We start from the raw sequence: 26,027 nt of genomic DNA, 5'->3' as shown, positions 1-26,027 counted from the left end.
GGATCACAAGGTCAGGAAATTGAGACCATCCTGGCTAATATGGTGAAAACCCGTCTGTACTAAAAATACAAAAAATTAGCCAGGCGTGGTGGCGGGCACCTGTAGTCCCAGCTATTTGGAAGGCTGAGGCAGAGAATGGCGTGAACCCTGTAGGCGGAATTTGCAGTGAGCCGAGATTGCACCACTGCACTCCAGTCTGGGCAACACAGTGAGACCCCATCTCAAAAAAAAAAAAAAAAGTAGGTGCAATATATTATGTATACATATATGCTTTTATGAGTAATCAAAAATCAAAAATATAAAATATTTTAAATAAAGCATACTTTAATATTTTTTTTTCTTCAGGTGGCAAAGGTATTTCTAAGCAAAACATAAAGAAAAAAACGAGGAAAAACTAATAGTTTTGATTAAATAAACACTAAGAGGTTATTGTAGATCTAAAAATACCATGAATACAATAAATTTACCTCTACAAAATTGAAATTTTTCAATATTAAGAAAGCATTAGTATGTAGTTTATTGAAAAATTATGTAGTATAAAAGTGACTATACTTAGATTGTAATAATATCCCCAATATCTATTTATTTTAATTCTAAGGTAACCTCCTAAAGATTTAAAATATTTCATTCTGAATTTCATTCAGAGCTGTTATAACTTTGTCTTAGATCAGTTCAGAATGACTCTGTCTAATAGGTATAAACAGTAACTAATTTTGCATTAATAAATATATTATCTTTCTTACCGCTCAGTATTTTTTTTTTTTTTTTTTGAGACAGAATCTTGCTCTGGAGCCCAGACTGGAGTGCAGAAGCACAGTCTTGGCTCACTGCAACCTGTGCCTCCTGGGTTCAAGTGATTCTCCTGCCTCAGCCTCCCAAGTAGCTAGGATTACAGGCACGTACCGCCATACCCAGCTAATGTTTTTTATTTTTAGTAGAGACAGGGTTTCCCCATGTTGGCCAGGCTGGTCTTGAACTCCTGACCTCAGGTGATCCACCTGCCTCAGCCTCCCAAAGTGCTGGGATTACAGGCGTGAGCCACCATGTCTGGCCTTACCCGTCATTTTTACTCCAAATATGAAAGCATAGTTTGTATGTAACTATCTAAAATCTCCTTTTACTTTTTTGTATGTAGCATAATGTATATGTAACACAAAATTAATCATCTCAATCAATTTTAAGTGTACGATTCAGTGGCAATAATTATATCCACAATTGTACAACCATTATAGCTATCCACTCCCACAACCCTTTCACTGCCCCATATAGAAATCTTATAATCATTAAAGAATCATAATCATTAAACAAACCCCTGATAGCCTCTAAACTACTTTCTGTCTTTATGAATTTTCAAATTCTAGGCATTTTTGTATAAGTGGAATCATACAATATTTGTCTATTTGTGTTTGGTTTATTTCACTTAGTATTAACGTCTTTAACTTTCATCCATGTTGTATCATTTATCAGGATTGCATTTCTATTTAAGGCTAATATTATTCTATCGTATGTATACAGTGTTTATTCATCTATTTAGAGACATGTGGGTTGTTTCCTCTCGAGCACTGAATTTTAAAATGGTATCTTAATCAATTTAGTTCCAGAGTTATTTTAATGTCACATTTACAAGCTTTTGTATTTTATACCCAACTGCCACAGTGAGCATGAAAATACTAATTCTAAACCTCTTCAGTTTATTAGAAGTATAAATACTTGTATTAACCTCTATTGCAAAAAATAAAAAAGCATCAGAATTTTCTAAATACGAATATTATATTTAGAGAATTTTGTACGTGAAGATGCAACTTCCAAAATTTTAAGCAGCAAAAACTGCTTTGCCTTATATTATTATACTGTTCAGAATGTGAACCTTAAAATAATTGATCACATTTTATTAAAATAAAGTACTATTCTTATAGATAGCAACATTTGTGAACCTATACACTGGTAATGAGCTGAATTATTCTCTTATTACAGAATTACAACTACCAAAAACATAATATTTTTTAAAATACCAAGCTTAAATTTAATTTGCTTCACATCAGAAAGAATATGTGCATAAGTGACAATTGGAGCCCTGATTTATTTCCTATTAAACAATATTTGCAATGATAGTGTTAAATATATCAAAAGACCAAAAAAATAGTAAATATGCAATTTTAATTCAAATTAATGATGTAATTTAAATTCACACATGTTGATTATATGCGAAGAATTTTCTCTAGAAATGTTGGGTGGGGGCTGTAAAAGAGAGTTAAATTTTGTTGTTTGAAATTAGTTTCTCGGTGGGTGTTTTTTCTGAATGTATTTATGGAACGTCTCTTGATATATTACTAAAGAGTTTTCTTTTTATTTCTTGTTTTTATTTTGTTAAAAATAAGCGTCATTAGGCCTTTAGTTTTTAATAGTTTATTTATACAAATAGATTAACACAAATTTTAGGAAGTATTTTGCTGAATAGTGTTAAATTATAATTTTTATTTGACTTTTTCAGCACCTCCATTTTCTTGACTTGTCAAATTTCTTTGTATCTGTCAGCCTTTGCCTATCTTATTATCATCTCCTACAAAGTTTTGTGTATTGAGCTATTTCAGCCATTCTCTTAACACTACCCTAGACTTTCTTACTCCATTGACCTTGTATCACAATTATCTTGAAAATTCTTAAGAGAAAAATTGTCAAAAATTATGGTAAATTCAAATAATAAAGTATAATGAAGTTATTTTTTAAAAGCAACATCTATATATATATTGATAATTCTATTTATTTTTCTGCTTGGATAATTTTTAAAATTGTTCTTTATACTTAGAATTTGATAGGTTCTTCATGCTTAGAGTTTTGATATGAATATGATAGGTCTTACTGCATGCCTCATTTTTTTGCTACTCAGCTAATATTTTCAATCTGATCACACAAATTATTTTATTCAGCTCTAAAAGTTTCAGTTCTAATGTATTTCTTTTTTTTATTTATGTGATGTCCTTGCTTCAAGTATTTCTATTTTGTGATCTTAGATCTTGTAATTGTTTTTGTTTTGTATTATTACAAATTCTGCTGCTTGAATTGTTTTCCTCATCTTGTAATTCTGAGTTTGAGAGAGTTTTTTAAACATTTATTTTTCTAATTCAACATTTTGTTCTTTATCCAGTCTTCTTCCTATTAACCTACTTTTAAGTTTTATGATCATGGTTTTTATCTGAGGAAAATCTTTCTAAATCTCAGGATTGTATTTTCAGTTTTCATTTTTGTCCATTGGCGTGTGTGCCTCACATATTTAACTCAATATAGTACTTAATATAGATTTTCAAAAACATCCCTAGTTATTTGCAGGAGGATTTGTTTTTATGTCTTATATTAATTCTCTTTTTAATGTTTATTCTCAGAATGTAGTGACTTTCTTCTATTTTTTCATCCTTAAATAATATCATGTCTTTTTTTTTTTTAACAAAATGTGGAGTTAAATTGTGTTTTCTTCAAAGTCTTTATGTGCCCCTATTTAAAGTATTCAAGTTCAGATGAAAAGAGAAGAGGAACACAGCCCTACTTTTGCCCTGCTTAGTATTCCTCATGGAGGCTGAGAGGAACCCATATTATGTTTGGGTGATCTCTGAAATGCGCTTTCCAGGAGAATAGGTAACATCAATATTTGTTTCCTACCAACATCCCCACATTCCACTCTTGCTACACACCAAAAGCATTTTAAAATCTAATTTTAATCTTGCTATACTACATTCCCTCCTATAAATGCAAAATATGAACATCTAGCTTTATTTACACAAATGATCAATGACTAGAGTCCCAAAGGGATAAAAGGGGGATTCAAACATACATAGAAAGCTAAACATCTCCATATACACTTCCTACCCATTCCTTCTTTAGAGAGGCTACTGCCATCCCTTTATTCTAGATGATTCTAGACTTGTTCCTATTTTCTCTATTCTTTTCCCAAGTAATTTCATCTAAACAGGTTTACATTCCATTTATAGGCCATTGATGTCCAAATTTTATCCTCAGTTCTGACTTCTAAATCCTTTAATTGTGCATGAAAATAATGTTCTAGAAAAGTGTTTTGTACAAGATGGACACTCAATAAATATTTATTGAATGGGCTATACACACAGTATAATATGCGAAGTATATATATATATACACACATACATACACACACACACATACACATACACACACAAACACCCCTGTATAATAGTTTTGTTCTCTGAAGTGTATTTATACAAATATTAGCATTCTATATGGATTTTTCATTTTATTTTCCATTTAACAATAAATTTTAAGTTATTCTGTGTTAGTATATAATGATCTTATTTTGTTATTCTTACCTATGCATAGTATTGCATTTTATAATACTTCCTATTGCTAGACATTTGGTAGGTTTTTTTTGTTTTGTTTTGTTTTGTTTTTTGCCATTACAATCAATTCTGCAGTGGCCATCCTTGTACATATGGTCTTGTGCAATAAACTAGTTATTGGCAGTTTACATGTTCTTGCACATGAATTTCTATAGGTTAGATACTGAGAAGTGTAATCTCTCTTAAAAAAAAAATTTGCACACATTTTCTATAAGAAATTTCCATCTTATTATAAGTTTGTAATTTAAAAGTTATATGATGCACACCTGGAATTCTGAGGGCGCAAAACCTCTAGCCTAGTACACCTGAGGCATATATATTTATATGGCCTTACAAACTATATTACCAAACTTTTCTTGAAATTGGGAAGTCTGTTCTTTCACAGCTAATAAAAATCTGTAATGAAAGGAAAATAGAAGAAGTGGGCCAAAGCCACCAGTAAGTTGATATGGTGTATATTTTTATTGAACAATATTTTTTTTTAAATTAGGCATGCTGAAATGTCAACAAGGATAGAGATTAAAGGGAAGAATATTTCATAAAGGTACAAAAACAAACATAGGATGGTTCATCTTCTGCTTCAAAAATTTACTGCTATTATCAGACAGAATGTTTCGGGATTATGAAGTTTCTTATAATTTATCACATAAAGTGAAGACAGAAAATGAAGATAAATAATGGCAGTTTTATTCAAAATTTCCAAGTCCTGGATATGCTGTACATCTTTTATCTGGCAACTTATAGGTTAATAACAGAGAGGTATTTTGAATAATAGTCTTAAGTAAATAATACAAGCGCATTTATGTGCTATGTTACTAGTCATGAAAAAGTATACTATTGTGTAAAGGTGACTTATTAAGGTAAGAAAATAAGGAATTCATTTAGAAAACATTTTAGTAGAAATGGATGAGTAAGAATATATAATGTGCAATGCTCCAAAATCAATGATCCCATATCAATTTTCGTTTCAGAAAGTGGATAAAAGCAAGCTATAAATGCAGAGTAAATGCTGTCCTGGAGGTTATGGGACTGGATGTAGTCCGAACAAACCCTGGCGGGTAGTGGATAGCATAGGAGGAGCACCTTCCGCCAGTATGAAGGCTGGACCCAATGGGTCAGTGTACGAAAGAGTGTGGAAAATTTAAAAACACAGATTTTTAACTTGTTATCTGCTGATATGGAAGGGCAATAAAAATAGCAAACTTGCATTATAGAATTATAGTTTAAGACTTAGGGAAGTTAACCTAGGCAAAATTGTTAAGCAACATATGTTATTAAGTTGCTTAAAGTTATTAAAGCCCATATACTGAGATTCGTTAGCCTTAATTCAAATTAAAGTGTCCACATGAGCTTGTGCAAGTCACTTTGCCTTCTCTCTAAAGTTCCTCATTTGTTCAGTGAGGAGAGGGCACTCTGATCTCCAAGTTATTGTCTAGTCTTTCATTCCATAACTCTGTGGTCTTCAGAATCAAAAGGAGATGGATGCTCAACCAAATTTTTCTGCAGTCTGAATGCATTTAAAGTTTTTTCCCTTGCCAAGAACAAATGCCTAATGTGGCTGCTTTGGGTATCTATAAACACAGTAAATTAGAGCAACTGCTAGGAAGGGCAAGTGGAAAGAATATCAGACAACCCCTTTCACAATCGTTCCAGGTAACCGAGAATGTTGTTGACATAGTTGATCTCATGCTATGCTATAGCCTTTTTTCCCTTTCCAAGTATTCATTAAAAACTTAATCTCAATGAAATAGGTGGGATAAATCTTAAATAGTTAAAGCCGGTGGAATTTTGACTCCAGTCACAAATGCCCATACCTTATTGCTTGCTAAATTCCATTTTTATCTCTATAATATATCTGGTTTTCAGTATGTCAGGGAAAATGAACTTTTCCACCACTCTAGCAAACATTCTTTATGTCCAGTGAATATATTTTCCTTACAAAATTGACAGTGCCTTGAAAAGGTATAGAGCCTATGATTTTTCCTGTCCCACAAGAGTTCAATGTACACCCTTAACTCTGGACTCATACTTTCAGATTCTTTTTGTTGTTGTTGTTAACAATTTTCATGTCACTGGGTCTATCAGACATAAATTACACAATTTCCTTTATGAGTTATATGCTGAAAATGCATATTTAAAAATATAGTTGTCATAGTATCTTCACTAATGATATCACAAATTAATTACTGATTTTTAAAAGGTACATTTACTAATCCACTTTAAGTTTTGATGGCTTATAATGATGTCTGGAAGACTAAGCGTGTGTGTGTGTGTGTGTGTGTGTGTGTGTGTGTGTTATAGACTGAAAGAATATATAAACTGGGATTCTGGAGTCAATAAGTCTTATGACTTTTCCAAGAAAAAATAAAAATTAACACAAAACATAGAGAGACTTAATGCTTCTTGTTAAAAATAAGGGAGGAAAACACCCCCAAACCCCCTTCCCCAGCTTTTCTTTTTAGAGTATTTACTTAAGAAAATGTTGTTAGTACTGTCTCCAGTTAATCTTCTTGAAAACTAGATAGGTTTTATTGTCACCTTTATATCCAAGAAAATCTTTCTGAAGAACATGGAAGCCATCTTACTGAAATGTAAATACCCAAAGAGATACTACCACTTTTCCCGTTTCTCTGGGAAAGTAGGAGCCTAACTTCAGTAAGTTCCTTGTTCCAAGTTGCAAAATTACCTCATGTCATAAATATAGAAGTTTGCTTTTTGTATTTTCCGCTTGATAGGGTTAATTAACTAATATAGATGGTCACTCCAATTACCAGGTAAAGTGAGAATGGACTATGTGTATACAATGGTGATATCAAGTACTATTACTTGATGGCTAGTTATTGTTTATCTTGTTTTGGTAGCTATATTAATTTTATTTTATATTTTAATTTTTAATTTTTTTATTTCAATAGGTTTTATGGGAACAGGTGGCGTTTGGTTACACGAATAAGTTCTTTAGTGGTGATTTCTGAGATTTTGGTGCACCTATCACCCAAGCAGTGTACACTGCACACAATATGTAGTCTTTTATCCCTCACTACCCCCCACCCTTTCCCTCAAATCCCCAAAGTCTAATCTTGTGCCTTTGTGTCCTCATAGCTTAGCTCTAATATATGAGTAAGAAAATACAATGTTTGGCTTTCCATTCTTGAGTTACTTCACTTAGAATAATAGCCTCTAATTCCATCCAGGTTGCTGTGAATGCCATCATTTCATTCCTTTTCATGGCTGAGTATATATCCATGCAACCCCCCCACCACACACACATACATACATACACACACACACACACACATACATACACACACACACACACACACACTTTCTATATCCACTCATTGATTGATGGGCATTTGGGCTGGTCCTATATTTTCGCCATTGCAAATTGTGCTGCTGTAAACATGCATGTGCAAGTATCTTTTTCGTATAATGACTTCTTTTCCTCTGAGTAGATACCTGGTAGTGGGATTGCTGGATCAAATGGTAGATCTACTTTTAGTCTTTAAGGAATTTCAACAGTTTTCCATAGTGATTGTACTAGTTTACATTCTCACTAATAGTGTAAAAGTGTTCCCTTTTCACCACATCCATGACAACATCTATTATTTTTAGTTTTTTTTTTAAATTTTTTATTATGGCCATTCTTTCAGGAGTGAGGTGGTATCATATTATGGTTTTGATTTGCATTTCCCTGACACTTAGTGATGTTGAGGATTTTTCCATATGCGTATTGCCCATTCATATATCTTCTTTTGATAATTATCTATTCATGTCCTTAGCTAACTTTTTGATGGGATTGATTGTTTTTTTCTTGATGATTTTTTTAAGCTCTTTGTAGAATCTGGATATTAGTCCTCTGTTGGATGTATAGATTGTGAAAATTTTCTCCCACTCTGTGGGTTGTCTGTTAACTCTGCTGATTATTTCTCTTGCTGTGTAGAAGCTTTTTAGTTTAATTAAGTCCCATTTATTTACCTTTGTTTTTGTTGCATTTGCTTTTTAGATCTTGGTCATGAAGTCTTTGCCTAAGTCAATGTCTAGAAGAGTTTTTCTTCTAGAATCTTTATGATTTCAAGTCTTAGATTGATCTTGAGTTGATTTTGTATAGGTGAGAGATGAGGATCTAGTTCCAAGAGCATTTCTTCTACACTGGCTCCATGTGTAGGGCCAGCACCTGTGATTCTTTGTAGGCAGGTGGGCTCTGGCTGCCAGAACTACTTGGCCTACAGTCCCAAGAGCTAACTTTGAGAATGTAGATCCTGTCCAGGAGCAGCTATTAATCAATGACTGATGAAGGCAAAGGGTACACACATTCCAGCTTCCTGTACCTCTAATTAAAAAGATTCTGAGGTACAAGCTCCACTATTTGTGGAGCTCCCTCACGGAATTAAGTCGGGGGAATTTTGTTCAATATGGCACCCTTGGTTGGCCTCTTACCTTTGGGCATTCCTGGTCCCACTTCCCTGCGAGTATTTCCTGGGACCATTGCTATGGGTAATGTTCACAGATCTTCATCTTAGTGTTTGGGTGAGGGAGAAGGGACAAGATGGAGGAAGGTAAACAAGAAGGCACCACCCGTGTTGCTTCCGGGTCCTTCATCACCAACTTTCCCGCGCCCGGGAAGATGCAGATCAACCAAGCATGCGCCAGGTGATGTCAATTCAAAGAGATCAAAACTTACCCGGCCACGCCTATGGAGACGCCCCTATCACACCCTTATCCCGCCCACTGCCCTCCCCCTTCCAGTACCAATGCATAAAAGTCCGCTGCTGGCAGGAGCCGGTGTGACTTCTTCCACCCCCGCATTCGTGGACCGGGGAACCTCACCCGAGAGTGTGCGCATATTTGCAATAAAAGACTGCCACTTTCTTATGTACTTTGGCCTCATGTTTAATTATTTAGCTCTCCTAAATTAAATTAAATTAAATTAAACAAAACACTTAGAGTCTACTGAATTCAACCTAAGAAATGCTCTCTACTTTCACTTCCAGTTTCAGCAGGGAGACAGATTCCCTTTTGCCACACGCAGTGCTATCACTAATTTGAGGATTACTGCTCCATCTGGAAACCAGAAGAGAACTGTCATCCCAGGTCTCGGTTTCCATTTCAGGTATGTGCTTAAAAAGAGCATCGTTTTCCTAGAGATGTTAAAAAAAGATGACCTAAGTGGTTAGTGAGTATGAACTCTGACTGAAAATTGACATTGGATGACCCTGAAACAGAAAAAGAACTTTAATAGTAAAATTGTGGAAATTCAGATAAATCCTGTAGTTTAGTTAACAATATTGTGCAACAGTTAATTTTCTGGTTCTGATCATTATACTGTGGTTATGTAAGATGGTGACGTTAGTGGATGTGATGTGAGGGATGTAAGGAAGCTCTTTGTACTAAAATTAGTTTAAAATTAAAAGTTTTAAAAATATATTTGAAATCTCAAAAGAAGCAGTAGGAAAAACATGTTTTAGAGCCATTTCATAGCTTTTAAAGCAGTGAAAACTTGAAAACAACTGTAGGGCAAACAGTGTTCAGAAAAACACATTCCTGATAGGCCTTTCAGTTATGCAAATGTAAGGCAGAGATTAGCATCAGAAAAGATGTTTGAATGCTGTCTAGAAGAAGTGCAATTGCTCAGAGCAATGATCTAAGTGGTTGTAGATGTTTTACCCAGAGTTGCAACTCTGCAGACTATTTTTCCTTTAGAGAAGAGTTTCTTTTTAAACCACTAGTTGAGGCTGCACTGTGCTGGGAGACTGATATTTCTTTAGCTATAGGTCTGTGTGTGTGTGTAAATATGCCCATATGCATGCACGTATATGTTTATGTGACCTAGTTTAACTAGCTCATTGCAGAAAAATAAAAGGGGGACTGAGAAGACTAAAGGAAAGACATACAAGCTTGTCTACACTTTCCTGGAGAGGTTAAAACAAAAGGACTAGAACTGACAAAGTAAAATTAAACCAGGAACATTCCATGCATGTCACAAAGGCTAACTACTGCAGACTTCGAGAAATGTGTTGAGGCTGGACTTCTTGGTTCTGATATCTCTGTCTTGTTGGGCCTGGATTCAGAATAACAAAACATGCTGAAATCCTCAGTCTCTGATAGAGTTAAACTATCCTGGATGACATGGAGACAAATTGGCATTTGCGGGGAAAAGCCCTATGATGAGGAAAGAAAGCATATTATAGGTGCCAGAGTAACATCATGCAATTTGAGACTTAAAGAGGTGCTAATGGCAGGTGTTCATTATTCCTTATGTTTTTTATACCTTTGTGTTATTTTGAATTTTCATTAAAGTCTCATCAAAGATTACAACCTTACCTCGAACTGTCTTGTAGGAATAGAGGCTACCTGGAAGGGAGATAAAAGCTAGAGTCACCCCATTCTGAGGACAGAATACTGGTCATGGTGGTGGCTTAAGAGAGGTTAATGTTCTCAAAAGGAAAGGAGGTGATGGGCGGAAGAACTACCGGTGCTCACAGGCAGGAGGAGATGGACAAATGGAGGCAAGATGGACACAGAGGTCCAGGAAGTTACACAAGCTGTAACTTAACAATATTTTTGACACAAAAGTCTGAAGGATAAGGGATATTGGAAGGGCTGAAGTCTTCTATTTTAAGAGTTCCCCGGACCTTACTTTTGCATAAACTTGTAAACACTGAAGATATATGTGCACATGATCGACTTTTATTCAGGCTTCTTTTCATCTCTCCTGAGACTGCTATCACAGTGGAAAATTTTAGTGCTCATACTGATGACAGCAACTATTAAAAAAAAAACAACTTATTCTGACTTTTGTAAGGGAGACTTTATTCAGGACTATTGCAATAGGTGTTGAAACTACTGCAACTGGGGAGAGAAATTGGGCTCAACTCCAAATACAGCAAAGACAGCTGGGGTTTATAGTCAGTAAACAGAATGGGGTTTCAGTTGATAGAAAATTATCAGAAGGAGACATCAAGCGTAGGGGAATTCTGGCTAATCTGACTTCAGGATTCTTGCTAACTGCAGGTCAGGGTGATCAGATACAGAGGGTGGGGGATAAGGAATTCAATTGGATATCAAGTGTGATAAGATATCAAAAGTGAGGAATCCTTCCATAACAGACTTACCAGGATTCTTGAAGCAAGGTGACTATGCAGGCCCAAAAAGGACAGGGGCCAAGGTTGAAGCCTAGTGGAGAAACTGAAAGTAGCCTTACTAAAGTTTGGTCAAGGAGAGAGTCTTTGTCACCAAACATCTTAGCCCTGTAAAAACTGCCTAGCCTGTCTAAGCCACAGATCAGTTATCTGATATAGAATGCAAGTAACATTGTTTACCTTATGAGATTATTCTTAGGATTCAATAATAGTGTATGTAAGAACTTCATAAGTGCTCAAATATTTTCTCCCTTTCCCTCTCAATGCAGTCCAAAACTGAATATATTTAGTACTCTTCCTAAACAATTATCCTTGCTTTTATTTTGAGAGGGCTGTACTGGAGGAGATACTCCTGACTTTGATTTGGAAAATTTGATGTTCATAGTAAACGGCTGGATTTAGAATGCTAACCTGATAAGCATTTTTAATTAGTGTTAGACACATAGCAGACATGCAACAGATCCTTACTGAATGAGGTTAACAGTAGAATGCTAATTAAAAGCGGGAAGCCTGAGAGAAATCAAAATAAAAGAAGCTAACACCAGTGTCTCTTTGTCCGAGGACCACACTCAGGCTGTTGGATCCTACTTTAGCTGTGTGAATGGAAGTCAGGAGTATCTCCTCCAATGCAGTTCTTAACCCATGACTGACAAGTGTGAGAAGGAGTGACCTACCCTTTTTCCAGAGCTCCATTACAGGTCAACACTGAATCCACTGTCTATAAAAATTACCTGAATACTGCACCCCTGCTTGTTCTCCAGCCCTTCCCAGTCTGTCTCACTCCCCTATTGACTTGACTTTACTTCCTAAATATTTATTTTTACAAAAATAGTTTGTCTTGGGGTCTATGTCTGAGAAACCGAATGTAATACAACTTCCTAGGAAGTAGTCCTAGGAAGCAGACCCCCAAAATGGGATTCTGAGTTAGATCACTCTCCAGTCAGATGCCCCATTTTGTTGGTAAGTAAAGATTGATGACTTGTGGCATGGATTACAATTGTTAAGATTTTAACTTATGGTGAGTTGGGATGAGATAGAGGTTGAAGGAGATGTTTAAGAGATATGAGGAAAAAAGTCATTATAAGGACTGTGCTAAAAAATTTAAATGGCAAGCTCTATAGATAAAAAGGCAAGCATCACCAAGAGTGTTTTTTAGAAGATAAATAATGCAATAAGTATGAGAACTCAAGGCTACAGTAACCAAAACAGCATGGTACTGGTACCAAACAGATATACAGACCAATGAAACAGAACAGAGACCTCAGAAAAACACCATACATCTACTACCATCTGATCTTCAACAAACCTGACAAAAACAAGCATGGGGAAATATTCCTTATTTAATAAATGGAGCTGGGAAAACTGGCTAGCCATATGCAGAAAAGAGAAACTGGAACCCTTCCTCACACCTTATATAAAAATTAACTCAAGATGGATTAAATACTTACATGTGGGCCAGGAGGGGTGGCTCATGCCTGTAATTTCAGCACTTTGGGAAGCTGAGGCAGGCAAATCATGAGGTCAAGAGATCAAGACCACCATAACCAATGTGATGAAACCATCTCTACTAAAATGACAAAAATTAGCTAGGCCTGGTGGCACATGCCTATAATGCCAGGTATTCAGGAGGCTGAGGCAGAGAATCAGTTGAAACCGGGAGGCCGAGGTTGCAGTGAGTTGAGATCACGCCACTGCGCTCCAGCCTGGTGACACAGCGAGACTTCATCTCAAAAACAAAACAAAAGACTTAAATGTAAAACTGAAAACCATAAAAACACTAGATAAAAACCTAGGCAATACCATTCAGGACATAGGCATGGGCAAAGACTTCATGACTAAAACACCAAAAACAATTACAACAAAAGCCAAAATTGACAAATGGGATCTAATTAAACTAAAGAGCTTCTGCACAGCAAATGAAACTATCATCAGAGTGAACAGGCAACCTACAGAATGGGAGAAAATTTTTGCAATCTACACATCTGACAAAGGTCTAATATCCAGAATTTACAGAAACTTAAGTTTACAAGAAAAAAACAAACAACCCTGTCAAAAAGTGGGCAAAGGATATGAGCAGACACTTCTCAAAAGAAGACATTTATGTGGTAAACAAACATATAAAAAAAAGCTCAACATCACTGGTCATTAGAGAAATGCAAATCAAAACCAAAATGGGATACCATCTCATGCCAGTCAGAATGGCGATTATTACAAAGTCAGGAAACAACAGATGTCGGCAAGGCTGTGGAGAAATAGGAACACTTTTACACTGTTGGGAGTGTAAATTAGTTCAACCATTGTGGAAGACAGCGTGGCTATTCCTCAAGGATCTAGAACCAGAAATACCATTTGACCCAACAACCCCATTACTGGGTACACACCCAAAGGATTATAACTCATTCTACTATAAAGACACATGCACACGTATGTTTATTGCAGCACTATTCACAATAGCAAAGACTTGGAACCAACCCAAATGCCCATCAGTGATAAACTGGATAAAGAAAATGTGGCATATATACTATGCAGCCATAAAAAAGGATGAGTTTATGTCCTTTGCAGGGGATGAAGCTAGAAACCATCATTCTCAGAAAACTAACACATGATCAGAAAACCAAACACTGCATGTTCTCAGTCATAACTGGGAGTTGAACAATAAGAACACATGGACACAGGGAGGAGAACATCACAGACTGGGGCCTGATGGGGAGTGGGGAGCAAGAGGAGGAAGAGCATTAGGACAAATACCTAATGCACGCGGGGCTTAAAACCTAAGTGACAGGTTAATAGGTGCAGCAAACCACCATGGCACATGTATACCTCTGTAGCAAACCTGCACATTCTGCACATGTATCCTAGAACTTAAAATAAAAATAAAAAGTATGAGAACTTATTATCACAAGTATAAAAATAGCATGTTTCTGGTGTCCAAATAGGTTAATTTTTTTTTCCAGAAAAAAGATATGTGTGTTACAGTATCATTGCACTTTAGGATATTAACCAGTTTTGTATTGAATTCTGCCATTTTATTCCAGCATTCTTTTTTTTTAACGATTCTTTATACTAATCACCTAGCCTCCTTTTAATCAGCTTTACCATTCTAACGGTTCCTTCAATAATGACTAAATAACAATTAGAATGTGCTCACTACATATTTGTATGGGAATCTTGTTTTTAACTTAGAAAATTGTATGTTGACTCTAGGTATATCTGAGGAACAATGAAGAGGCTAGTCTAGAGGGAGCTTAGAAATTAGGAAGTAGAAAATGAGGGCAGAGAGTTATGGAGGGTGAGTAGGGAACAGACTATGAAGGGTTTTGCTGGCCTTTGAAAGGAATCACATTTTTACTCGAGGGATGTGGGAAGCATGAAAAAGTTTTGAGCAAAGGAATATTAATATCTGGCTTGGGTTTTATGGCATAGTCTGTATATGCAACAACCCAAATACACAAATCATAAAAGAAAAAATATGTCATTTAACCTACATAAAAATTAAGATCTTCAGAAAAGTTAAAATGTTATAAATGATAGTTAACAACTATTAAAAATAAGCTTTGAGAAAATATGTACATATATCTGACAAAAAATTAATACCACTTCAGTAAAATAAAGAACTAATTTTGTTAAAGTATTTGGGTCAGATCCCAAGATTCCAAACATTCAAATCATATTCTGTCATGTTGTTTCCTTACTCGTTTTCAATAATATTGAATTGAGTATTAGCAAACATGTTGCAGCAGAGGGCTTAAGTGTGCTTGCACAGTTTGGTTTACTCATCTGCTTTCCTGTGATCTTCAGGTCCCAGGTCCCAGGTTCCAGAATGATGAAACACATGGAGCAGGTTTGAATCTGACTAGATTCCTGGAGACCAGCGTAGCAGATTGACAGCTGATACACAGATCTGTAAATGAGGAAAATAAATATTTGCTATTTTAAGTATCTGAGATTTTGAAGCTGTTTGTTATACAGCTTAATTATATCAAGACTCAATTGTACCAGACACATTCTAGGAGCCTCAAAGTGTAATATAGAAGAGGTATACACTTGTGTCTTCCAAAGCCCCCTCCTTAGTATCAGAAATCTGTCTCACTATTGCAACCATATGCATGAAAAGAAAGAAGCAACCTCAGAATGTTGGACCTCCTGGGGGCAGGCAGGGAAAACTTTTTGTTTATAATTGTGATCCAACAAATGTACTTTATTAATGATATTGGTTCACATCCATTTAGGACATACTATTTGCCAGGACCTATTCTCAGCTGTTAACATACTATTTAAGAGAACAGACTCTAAAGCCATGCGATCTAGGATCAAATTTCAGCCCTGTCACTCATTAGTCATACACTGTTGGCAAGATAGTTAACCTCTCTATACTTCACCTTTCTCACTGACAAATTGTGGATGACAGATTGTACTTTCTATCTCATGCGATTGTTGTGAATATTAAATGTGTTAATATATAGAGTGTACCTAGAACAGTATCTAGCACATAGTGTCTATTATTATTATCACATTTACAAATTTGTTTAAGAACTGAAACAACCCAAGGAGGTAGTTATGATTATGATCATTGCATAAACCTTCTTTGAACAGAAAGGTAGGATTGTAAATGGGTTAAAAGCAACCCTTCATCTCTATCACTTACTTGATACTGACATTTTGCAAAATGCTTAACCACTTTGTGTCCAAGGTTTTTTAATCTATACAATAAGTGTGACAATAATAATACCCCTCTTTAGGGATAATACAAGGAGCAGTATTATACTTTTGGGTATTGGAGAGCAGTTTGAGTGAAGAAGCTCTAAATCCTTAATGTGTGTGTGTGTATATATGTGTGTGTGTGTGTGTGTATACACACAAAGATAGACAGATATACATATATATATATATACACACACACACACAACCTCTTGCAGATAAAATTTTAAATGATAAAACATGCCAATAAAAAAATAGGCAAATGGCATGGACTGATAGTTGACAAAAGAGAAAAGAAAATGATTTCACCTGTAAACCCTTAAAAAATTAAGCTCAATACTAAAAATGCAATTTGAAATTCGAAATGAGATGTCATTTGTTGATCGTCAAATTGGAACATAATTTAAAAGTGATTCTGCCAGTGCAGGTGAGCTGTAATTGAAACATCTTCTCTAACATTGCTGGCAGGGAAGGAGGTAGGTGGGTTAGGGACTACAAACTGAGACAATCCATCAGCAAGGCAAGTTTGTAATATGGATTAATAGACTTAAAGCATGGTAGCCAAAAAAGCCCATCAGCAATTCAATGGATAGAAAAATTTTGGTATATGCATACAAAAGAATAACATTCAATAATAAAAAACCAAGTTATCAAATATATATGTATACATATATAGCATATATATGCAGACACACACACATATATATATATATATCTCAACCCATATAAAGCTCAAAAACATGTTGAGTAAAAGAAGCCAGAAACAGTCATATATCTTGTATGATTCAATTTAAATGTTCAGTGCAGGCAAATAAAGGCAATGGTGACAAAAATGAAAACAGTGTTTTTTTTTCTGGCAGGTTTAGCAGGAAGAGGGAGAATTGGCTGGAAAAAAGGGAATATTCTAGGGTGATGAAATATTCTATATTTTGGCATATGTACTATTAATGTCCCCATTTTACAAATGAGGAAACTAGTGGTGGTTGCATGGATATATTTCTCAAACCTTTTTTTATTCTACTCTTAATATTTTGGCATTTTATTGCATGTAAATTTAGCTGAAATTTAACAGAAGGGGGCAGGGATCTTGGATGCATACAGCTTGCCTTAGTAATTTCAATATGTACTAGGAGTATATCTAAGCTAAAGGATGTATATATACACATACACACACACACACACACACACACACTAACAATTATTGAGTTAAACAAGCTGACATTTCTGTCTTCATCTGTTTGGGTTGCTATAACAAGATATCATAACCTAGGTAGCTTATAACCAATAGAAATTTAAATTTTGCAGTTTTGGGGCCTAAGAAGTCCACGATCAAGGCACTGGCAGATTTGGTGCCTGGTGGGCGCCTGCTTCTAATAAATGGAAACTTTTCATTGTGTCCTTACATGGTAGAAGGGGTAAGGAAACTTTCTGAGGATTCATTTATAAGTAGACTAATCTCATTTATAATGGCTCTATCTCCCAAAGGCCCCATCCCCTAAGACCATCACCTTGGCGACTAGATTTTCATATACGAATTGGGGATGGAGGCACAAACATTCATATCATAGCAATTTCTAATAGTGCATGACATGGTACTCACTCAAGCCAGGAAATGGGAATACCCTTTTCTCATTTCTAGACATGTTTCAAAATATCCTGAAACAGATTAGCTCACATGAAAAAATAATGGCTTAAAAATTTTTGGTTTGCTTCTCACTAATTGCTTTAGAATATCTCTGACACTTCTTCAACAGTTTTTTTTTTCTTTTCTAAAGCACTGTAAAGCTCGTTGATAGAATGCAGACTTTCTAGAATATATAAATTCAAATAGCTTAGCATCTTCTAAAGTAAAATGCCCATTGAAACTACTCTATATGACACTATAATGGTTGATGTATGTTCTAAATTAGCCCAAATATAGCCTACTGAGACTGGGCTAGAAATATGAATGACACAAGAGGTTGTAAGAGAACTAAAAATTATCTCATGAACTCCAGAATTAACAATTAGAATACAGAGAATGCTTCTGAGAAAACTGAAAGTCACTACTTCATTTTGTGACCTGCCTTCTGTACGCATCTGATAATTTTGGTTTCCAAAAAAGATTGTTAGTAAGTAATATAGATCATGTACATTGGGCAGAATGTGTGCTGAGACTCCATCTAGGCATCTGAGCTGCCAGGAGCTTACCACACATGGAGCTGCTTCCTGCTTGGACATCACACGTGAGAGCTGTGGTAGCAATGGCAGCATATGGATCAGTTCTACAGATGAAGAAAATATGAAGAGCTGGTTGCCATTTTTCTGTAAGAGTTTCCGGACTTCTCAGGCAGTCACTTCTGTATTGTCCAAGAACCTCCTCTGAAGGAATGGAATAAACTGGGTGTGATAGTTAATTTTAGGTGTCAATTTGACTGGATAAAGGAATAACTAGAGACTTGGTAAAGTATTACTTCTGGGTGTGTCTGTGAGGGTGTTTCTAGAGACTGGTGTGTGAGTCAGTGAACTGAGGTAGGATCCCTCTCTAAATGTGGGTGGATACCATCCAATCAGCTGAAGACCTGGATAGAACAAAAAAAAACAAAACAAGTGAATTTCCTCCTCTCTCCTTCCTAGAGCTGGGAGACTCTTCGGCCCTTGGACATCAGAACTTCAGGCCTTTTGGCCTTAGGATTCCAGGACTTACACCAGCAACTCCCTGGGTTCTCAGAGGTATTTGGCCTTGAAAGTTACACATTAACTTTCCTGATTCCAAAGACTTCGGACTTGGACTGAGCCATGTCTCCAGCATTCCAGGGTCTCCAGCTTGGAGATGGCCTACCATAGGACTCCTCAGCTTCCACAATCATTATGTGAACCAATTCTCCTAACAAATTCCCTCTCATCCATCCATCTATCATCTCTCTTATCTATGTATCTATCTATCCAACCATCCATCCATCCTATTGGTTTTGTCTTTCTGGAGAACCCTAATATACTAGGTAAATTTGAAAAACATAAAAAAGATTTTACTGTCCAGTTGATTTAATGTATTTTTTACTTTAGTCTTCTGTTACAATAAAACATGCTTAATTACATTATCATCCACCAGGTGAGAAGCTTTAAAGACCTTATTGTTGAAAAAATAAGATAAAAAGCATTAACAAACTACCTTCACAAGAATATATAAATACAAATATATATATATGAGTTCATTTATTTTACACGTATGTTTTGTGTATTTCTTAACCAAAAATAAGACACTTCTTTCAAGCTCTTGGCATGATTAACAATGTGGCTATTAATTTTGAAAATATAATGTGTTTAACAATATTAGTATTTTTCAATTTATATGTATAGAAATATTTTCCAAAGATAAGTTATCAGTTTTGAATAGATAATAAAACTGTAAAAAAAAAAAAGCTTGTATTAAAAATTTTTAATCATGTCACAATGTCTTTTAAGGCTTAACTTTTAATGCTTTTCTTCAGTGGTTTTCCCAACTTATAGAAAGTTAGTTTTATATATATTTTTAAATTTGGTCTTATTAGGAAAAAATCCAGCATACTCTAACATATATGTATTTTATGTGTATATATATATGTACATAAAATATATGTGTATGTATATATGTGTGTGTGTATGTGTGTGTGTGTATATATGTGTGTGTGTGTGCTATATTCTTAAAACTCAGAATGCATTGGTTTAGTGCCTAAGATCTATTTTGACTTTAGACCTTGATTCCTCTTAATGATACTATATTATTACTAGTAAGATAACAAAAATAATCCCAAACAAGTATGACTTAAATTTCTTCTATTATGCTCACAAATTATATTTATAGTCCTTGAATAGTTGGTTTATTTTAGAAAATTTACTTTTAAAAATATAATGAAAATTCTTGTTTTTATCTTTTTAGGAGAAAATAATTCCCCTTTACTGAATGCAAATTCATGCAGAACATTAAGCACACACAGATAAACACACACGAATATATAAAACCTGTAAAGTCAAAGATCAGAATGTCTGTCCCCACTTGCTATCCTTAGATGGGGGCCTCTTCTCCTTGTAGCTCCTAAGATATTTCCACAGTCTCTTAGGGCTTTTACAGGACTGTTTGAAAACCACTCTCATAGATAGATACGGTTGTTCAGTTTTCATTCATTTCTAGTATCAGCAAATATAGATGGTCCTTATCAACTTACATTATTTAAACCATATAACATACATTGAAATATACTTCCTGTTCTTTGCAATTAGATATTTAGTAACACAAATGTCACTTGAATTCAGACTTATGGCCAGAGAGAATATAAACTTTTCAGAAATAATTTATAAAATATTCAAAATCTTTAAGGATGTTGGTTTATTTCTTTGAAATACAGCTGGAAATAAAATTCTATCGTTCTGTTTTGGCTTGCATGGTATCTCAAGCTCCTCATGACTGTGTGTGTTTGGGTGATTATGTGAAATAGCACAGCACAACATGAGTTCTGTAGTTCTCACTTCTGTCAACCTCCTGCATTTACTTCACAGTTGCTCACGTCTCAGGATCAAGCTGACTGGTCACACCTTATATATCTGCAGTCTCAAAAGCAAATAGCCACCAATGAGCATGATCTGTGAGCCAGAAACGTATGTGTCTTTTCAACAAAGTTGACACTGGCCCTTCCTTATTTGCTGTTTGGTAGATGGCCCAGCTAGAATCTTTTGAAATAGCTCCTTAGTGACAAGATATCAGAATTCCTGCAATTCTGAAAAAAAGTTAAATTCAATTTTCCTCTATTAGATCAACAAGTATAGCATGGAAATTTCCAATAGCAAATTACTTTTGTAATTATCTTTTTACTGGTTTTCCAGAATAAAAATCTATAAAACTTTGTACCTTGGGGAGTCTGCAAGTCTATTTTTCCTCTCATTTACCATTTTTAGAAAACCATGAACACAGGATCAGGGCCAAGCTGTTGAGTCAATCCATAACAACACCCTGACCATCCACCACAGACCTTCTCGGAAGGGAGAAAGTTGATAAGCAACTCTTGGCCAAAGATAAGTGAGGAGGCTGACTAGCAATGGCCACCAGCCTACTTCTCTTGCATTCTTTATTGAGATGTCACTATTCTATAACTAATAAGTTTTATCAGAAAAGGAGGTTAAATTATATCAAAACCATTTTACCATCTATCAAGGTATGTTTTTGTCCTTTCAAGTATTAAGATGAAAATGTATGCCATACGTTTCCAGTGACTGACTCATTCTTGAATTCCTAAAATAAACCCTTGTTAGCGATGTGTTTTACTTTTGTTATAGTCCTAGATTAGATTTCTTAAAACTTGATTTTGTACTCTTTAAGTATGCATACTCTGTTTCCCAGATTTTATTATTGGAATTATGCTAATTTATACAGTTAATTTAAAAGGCTTCCTTGATTCTCTCTTTTCTAGAAAGTTAAGGAATTATTGACACTTTTCAAGTTTTCACTGGATTCACCTGTTATTATGACCAAATTAAGGTTTGGGGGTATATTCATTAGTTTGCCAATTTATATTCTAGATAGCAGTTAGCTGGGATTTCTAATTTTTCTTCAGTGAATTTACATCTATTTATTCTAGATTTTCAAATAAAAGAACAGAAAGTAGCAAACACTAATATATCTTAGTGTTTCTCTCTTTTCAGTTCATAATGTATGGATTTTTCTTTTCTTTCTTTTTTTCTTTTTCTTTAGACCTCCCTGGAATTTATCTATGTTATAAAACATAACACAGCATGAAATAATGGCTTTATCAAGATGCTGATTATGCTCTATTCTGTTTCATAATTTCTGCTTTTATGTCTGTAGCTACCTCGTGTTTTCCATGTATGTATTTTGTTTCCTGTTTTCTGGTTTCTTGAAGTGAATTTTTAGGTTATTTGTTTCATATTGTTTTTATTTATCATTAAGCATTTAGAAATTTGAATTTATTTTAGTGGAGTTCAGTTCACTTCCAGTTTATGTATTTTCAAGCTCATTACTAAGTAATTTATAACTATAATTTTGATTTCTTCAATGATGTTAGAATTTAGAAGAATCAATAGTCTAAGTCATTTATGTTTTTATTTATTATTTTGTTTTTAAATTCCAGTTTTATTGCATTTTTTTCAGGGATGTAGAGACCAATGTGGAAAATCACTTCAGAAATATACATGAAAGTAGACATGGAGTAGAAGCTATCATCTAATTAAAATAATGTAAAGGGGGTAAATGCTGAACAATTTTATTTGTAATAGTAAGATGAATGCATCAGATGAAGCACTGTCATTACAAACTCAAACATGAGATTGCAAGTATTTATTCTGTGATTTAATAGAAAAATGTTGACCTGTTTTCATGAAAGAAAATAAAAACTTACACAAAAGTAGTATCAGAGGACACTTGTACACTATGAAAAGGACAAATAATGTCTGTTGATGTGCCAAAAATGATATAAACCCTACTACAAAGCAAAAGATGTGATACTTAATATTATGTCAACCTGCTATGATTTCACTACATAGAACTTACTGAAATGTTACCTTTTCCGTCATGGGATCCATTGTTAAATTCAACAGTTAGCACTAACACCTTAAACAAGTGTAGTCAAAGGTCATCACTCAGTGCATCTGAGTATTTTAATGTAGAGACTCATGAAAAGAACTGAGGCCTTCAGGTTTTAGCATATATGTAACAATTTGGCTGCATAAGTTAGTTCTAATTATATTCTAATGAGGCTAAATATAAGGATTAAGCTTTTATTATACTAAATGACATTATAGATTATATTTTTTCCTTCATGATCTCTTAATTTAATTATGTTATCACAACTGTCAGTTCTAAAACAGTAAAAGGATATTTCTCATTAGAAGATGTATTGGTCAATTTGGTCAGATATCCTCCACTCAATTTTACTTATAGATGTGATGTGTACATCTTCAAACTAATCCATTTGTCTGTCACAATACAGCATGGGAGCTAAAAAAGGCTCTGGTTGACTGATCAAATGCAACTTTCCATTTCAAGGGTTTATAATTTCATTATAAAAATTAACTTCTGGCTGACTCTAGCTAGAGGCTCTCAAAATTAGGAAGGCATTATTTCTGGATATCTCTAATTTTAAATACGCTAATTTTACAGAATTTCATACTGACCAACTTGAGCATAATAGTTCAGAAAATATAATTTTAAAGCTTGCTCCAGTTAATATTCTTTCTGAATCATTTTGCGTAAGCATCCTCCCAGTGATGTGAAACAATGTTGCCCAGCTCAAATAGGCATTAAGTAAGCGTTGAGGTAATGTAAAAGAAACAAGGATGGAGTCTGAGAAATTCTAAGGAAACAAGACAATTGTGTGATCTGGTAATGAAAAGAACAAAGAGAAAAAGAGATCTTCAAGGAAGACAAGTAATACAAATTCACAACTTATACTTACATAGACACCAGTATAATGTAGGTATGAATACCAGTTAAAATTTTTAATCACCAAACAGTTAAATACTTTGGGCAGAGAGGTATTTATGTCCACTTTAAGCTGATTGTGATAGTCCTGTTATTTTTTACTAGGGGTTGAGTTAATCATGCGCATGTGATAAAACTCTGACCAACGAGATGTGAGGTTATCCGTTGGGAGATTCTGAGAGGGTTTTGCTCACTCTTTAAAGGAGAAATAAAGTACATTAGAATCATTTTTACTTGTAAGATTTCCACCTGCTGGTGACGACTGGAATTGCAGCATTAATGTTGAAACCCTGAAGGGAGCCTCTTAGGCTAACATGCTAAGGATTGCCGAGAAAAAAATAGAAACGGACAAAAGAATCATGACATCCCTGAACTATTGAGTTAAATGTACCTAGACCTGCTATCCTATGTGAACCTAGAAGGGTGGCTGTCACGTGAGATAAAAATTGTCCTTAAGCCAATTAAATTTTTTCTTCCAACGTTTTTGTTTGTTTTGTTTTTGGGTAGAAGAATGTAAGGTGGAATTATCACACATCCTTTTAGAGCCTCAGAACCTTGGGAGCTGTTTCGCTGGGTCTCAGTGTCCCTCATGAGGTTGCAGTCAAGCTGTCAGGGCTTCAGTCTCTAAAGACTTAAGTGGGGCTGGAGGTCCTGCTTCCACACTCACTCACATAGCTTTACTAGGAGGTTTCAGTTCCTTACCATTTGGATGTCTCCATAGACTGCTAGTGATGCGACTTCCCCCAAGCAAACGATCCAAGAGAAAGCGAGAGTGTGCCTGTGTTAGAGGGAGCATGCACTCAACATGGAAGATGCAGTCGTTTTAGAAGGTAACCTTGGAAGTGACATACCATCACTTTTGCTGTATTCTGTTTGTTGGAAACCAGTTGCTAAATCTAGCATATACTCTAGGGGGAAAGAAATTAACCTCCACTCTAAAGGGAGGAGTATTAAAACATTTTATGGACATATGTTTTAGAACCATCTGAGCTTTATTTCTCAATATGAAGAGATTTGAAAATATTTAAATGCTTCTAGGAAGCACCCAACAGAGATAAAGCGGAGGACGTGTTTGTTATTGGCATCTATTTTCCCAACGTGTTAGGGAGTGAAATCATTTACTGAAGGTATTTTGATAGGTGGTAGGTTTAGAGGTGCAAGAAACTGGAAATATATAGCCATTTAGGGTATCAACTCTAGAGATGTAGATAAAAATGTGTTTAAAGCTATAAAAGAATTCTATATTATTTAGATAATGTAATGTAGCTCTATATAAATACCTTGGTGAAATGGATATGTTTCTATGAAAATAAAGCTTACCATAGTTGTCTCTAGAGAAATTAGAAATCTTAATTTTAACTGGAACATATTAAGAGCAAAGGAGATTTTTTTTTAAGTTTTCCAGGAATAAATTCTCATTTTCTCTCTCTCTCTCTCTCTCTCTCTCTCTCTCTCTCTCACACACACACACACACACATATATATACAGAGCACTGCATACAAATGGTTTGACTGAATAATTTTTCCAAACATTTATGAAACCATAAAATTTATCTTATACAAAAATTATTTCAGAGCTTACAAAAATGAAAAAAAATTAACTGATTTCATGGAATTATTTCCCTTTCACAAATAAAATAGTTGAATTATTCAATAAATGGAAACAGATATTTAAACTTTGTGACTTCTCTGAGGCTTTCATTTGTTCATCTTCTCCAGGAAGGGGTTCCCAAGCTATTTGATTACAGGCCATTTTGTTTGGGAGGCATTGATTATTTCCCAGCAGAGGAAATAAGTCCTTAAGACTTATTCAGATGAGTCCCTAAGAGTATATAAGAGTATTCAAGTATAGTATTAAACTAATACAGCTAACACAAGTAATTATTGCCTAGAAAGGCAAAAATGGATTAGTATTGGGAAATTTATTAATGTCATTTAACACACCAATTGATCAAAGATGGTAGTGGGAGAGCATTGGTGGTCTTGATAGATGTCACAAAGCAGTGTGATATAATTCAACACCACCACTGTCAAGAACTGCCTTAGCATAACAAAATTATTAATTTCAAAGCAATAGCCTACTTTATAATAGTTAAAATAATTAGAAGACACATGAAAATAAGAAGCAAAACAATTATAAATGGAAGAATAATCCATTTTCCAATGACTGCCCCATTCTCAAAAGACCCATGTTTTAGAATCTGATCTGGTCCAAATTAAAGAAAATTTGTGATTTCACTCTTTTGGCAGTACATTGCATTGCTAATAGTGGAGAAACAGAAGATGATCCTTTAGTTAAATTAACTTCTTAGTGCATAGTTTTTAGTACACACAAAACCATGCAAGTAGCCCAAATTTTTGACCAAGCAAATATGC

At 34.8% G+C, this 26,027-nt stretch overlaps 1 long non-coding RNA gene across 1 annotated transcript; it reads right to left on the bottom strand.

The window, feature by feature from the left end:
* Positions 1-15,014: 15,014 nt before the first annotated feature.
* LOC139357906 (uncharacterized) lies at positions 15,015-24,060 on the bottom strand. Its single transcript, XR_011611931.1, has 3 exons — positions 23,626-24,060; positions 18,392-18,465; positions 15,015-15,404 (listed from the first exon to the last, which is right to left on the bottom strand). It is a non-coding gene; the product is annotated as an uncharacterized lncRNA (long non-coding RNA).
* Positions 24,061-26,027: the final 1,967 nt, after the last annotated feature.

This window comes from Macaca nemestrina, chromosome 13 (assembly GCF_043159975.1).
Source record: "Macaca nemestrina isolate mMacNem1 chromosome 13, mMacNem.hap1, whole genome shotgun sequence".
Taxonomy (NCBI): Eukaryota; Metazoa; Chordata; class Mammalia; order Primates; family Cercopithecidae; genus Macaca; species Macaca nemestrina.
The sequence above is the reverse complement of the archived record's forward strand: the minus strand, read 5'-3'. Positions and strand labels throughout refer to the sequence as shown.